This window comes from Mus pahari, chromosome 2 (genome assembly GCF_900095145.1).
Source record: "Mus pahari chromosome 2, PAHARI_EIJ_v1.1, whole genome shotgun sequence".
Lineage (NCBI taxonomy): Eukaryota > Metazoa > Chordata > Mammalia > Rodentia > Muridae > Mus > Mus pahari.
In genome coordinates this window covers 91,248,062-91,250,880 of record NC_034591.1, presented here as the reverse complement: position 1 = coordinate 91,250,880, position 2,819 = coordinate 91,248,062, and positions in this window count along the sequence as shown.

The window sequence follows — 2,819 nt, the reverse complement described above, 5'->3', positions numbered from 1 at the left end:
GTACATATCTAGTGACTTCTTTTGTGATTGGGTTACCTCACTAAGGATGATATCCTCCAAATACATCCATTTGCCCAAGAATTTCATAAATTCATTGTTGAAAGGGCTTTTAAAGGAGAAGAAAAACAGACCAGGCATTGAAGACAATAACTAAAGATCAAACGCTGAACGCTAAACCTTCTAGGGTATTAAACTGCATATGCTTAAGTTTAAAAGTAAGATCAATGTTAACTAGTCTTGCTGACTTGAGCAACACCTATTTTTTGAAGGGATAATTTCTGTCTTCTTTAACTCCCTACTTCCTTTAAACTTTTCTCCTAGAAAGACTTTTAAAGGGATTTATTGATCAAGAAACACACTCTGTTAGCCCAGCTATTCAATGATTTGTAATAGTTATGCTGCAAGAAGATAAAAATATATGCAGAAAGTATATAGTATGTCTTACATTGCTTTCATCCTGAGTATTCTTAAAAACCTTTTTCATAATAATTTATTTATTGTTGTTTTATGTAAATGATGTCTTGATGTATGTCTGTGCACCACATGTACGTGGTTCCTGAGAAGACCAAAAAAGGGCATCAGTTCCCCCTGGTACTAGAGTCACAGATGGTTGCTAGCTGCCATGTGGGTTCTGGTAATTGAATCCCAGTCCTCTAGAAGAGCAGCCAGTGTTCCTAACCACTAAACCATCTTTCCAACCTCAGAACCTGATTTTTTTTAACAAGGTGGAACTATGACTTCATACAGAAACTCAAATCATATAAGATATAATACTTAATCTCACAAACTACATAAATAAATCAGACTATACTATTGAGATTAGATTGGAATATATATTATATTAGAATATTTATATATAATTGTATACTTGTAACACAATATAAAAATAGCTAACAGACTGAAGGCATGGACTTCAACAACATAATGGTTCCCAAAGACACATCAGTAGACCAAAGTTCAGCCCCCTAAAGTACAGAATGCCTGAGTTGACATCTTCTCCTGTAACCTACAATACAATAAGGCCTAGTCTGGGACTGGGGGTGTAACAGTGCTGCCTTAGAAGGCAGGGGAAGCAGAGGTACCTGTAAATTCAAAGATAAGTTCTGGACATGTTTCATCTCCACCCAAGATCTCTAAGCTGGTAGTATCCCTAGTTTGAGCCTGAAGAATCCTCTTAAAGAGTTGAGGAAGGGCTGGTGAGATGGCTCAGTGGGTAAGAGCACCCGACTGCTCTTCCAAAGGTCCAGAGTTCAAATCCCAGCAACCACATGGTGGCTCATAACCATCCCTAACAAGATCTGATGCCCTCTTCTGGAGTGTCTGAAGACAGCTACAGTGTACTTACATATAATAAATAAATAAATCTTTAAAAAAAAAAAAAAGAGTTGAGGAAGCTAGAAGGATGAACACAATATCAAGAAAGTCAGACATCTATAATAAACATTTAGACACGCATACATGTACACATGTGTGTGGACATTACAAATACATGTACACACATACATACATTTGCACACATTCAATAAAATAAGCATTAATAACATTACAGGAAAAACTGATATTCGTGCACTAAAAAAAATGACACAGTTAAAACAAGCAATTACGTGACTCACGAGCAGATGACTTCTCAAAAGAACCAATTAGAAATACTCAAATGTAAAACCACAACCTTTAAGTAAATTCAGTAGGAATGGATAATTAAGTAAATGAGAAGAAATTACATATTGAGCATCCTTAACCAAAATGCTTGGGAAAAGATGTGTTTTAGATTTCAGAAGTTTGAGGATCTTAGACTGTTTGCATAAACTCCGTTATCCTTAAAACAAAATTCAGAGTTCTGAAATGCTCTGAATTCTACATGACACTCGAAAACTTTTTAGACTGGAGGGCATTTCAGATGTTTAAAATTTTGGGTAATCCAAAACTGATGGCAGGTCCAACCATACACACACAATATGTGCATAAGTACATCATACATGTGCTCAAAAGCTGAGGAACAGTTAGACTCATAGAAAACATCTTACCAACCCTAAGAATGCTTAACTGAGCAGCAGAGGGAGTAAGATGATAATCCCTAATGCTGCAAACCTCCAAAGAGATTAAGAAATGGTCTCATGTCTTCTCACAAAAGAAGAGGCAAAGATGGCTCTGAGAGCGAGTCTGGTTGAGGCACTAGGTGACTTGTGAATTGGCACAGCCTTATCCACTGGAAACAGTGAAGTCATGAAGCCAGAACAGTTGTTTGACACAGTTCCAGCAGAGCTGAGCCGAATGCTGCGATCTCTATCATTCAGTCTCTCACTTTTAGGTTTTAGTCTCTGCCAGTTGCATTCTTAGGGATATCCTGCATTATGATTCATTTAATGCGCCGGGCATGGTGGTGCACACCTTTAATCCCAGCACTTGGGAGGCAAAGGCAGGTGGATTTCTGAGTTTGAGGCCAGCCTGGTCTACAAAGTGAGTTCAGGACAGCCAGGGCTACACAGAGAAACCCTGTCTCGAAAAAACAAAACAAAACAAAAAAAATCATTTAATGCCTTTTCCTCAGAAAATGTCTGAGTATATTTAAGAAAGTACCTTCTGCTTTTAGGAAAATAACTTTATCTGGCCCAAAGGGAGTGTCACTGTTGGGAGGTATGGTTTTGTTGGAGGAAGTGTGTCAGTGAGGGGATGGGCTTTGAAACCCTCCTCCTAGCTGCCTGCAAGACAGTCTTTTCCTGTTTCCCTTCCTGCCTTTGTGAGAATGGACTGAACCTCTGAACCTGTAAGCCTGCCCCAATTAAATGTTGTCCTTATGAGAGTTGCCTTGGTCATGGTGT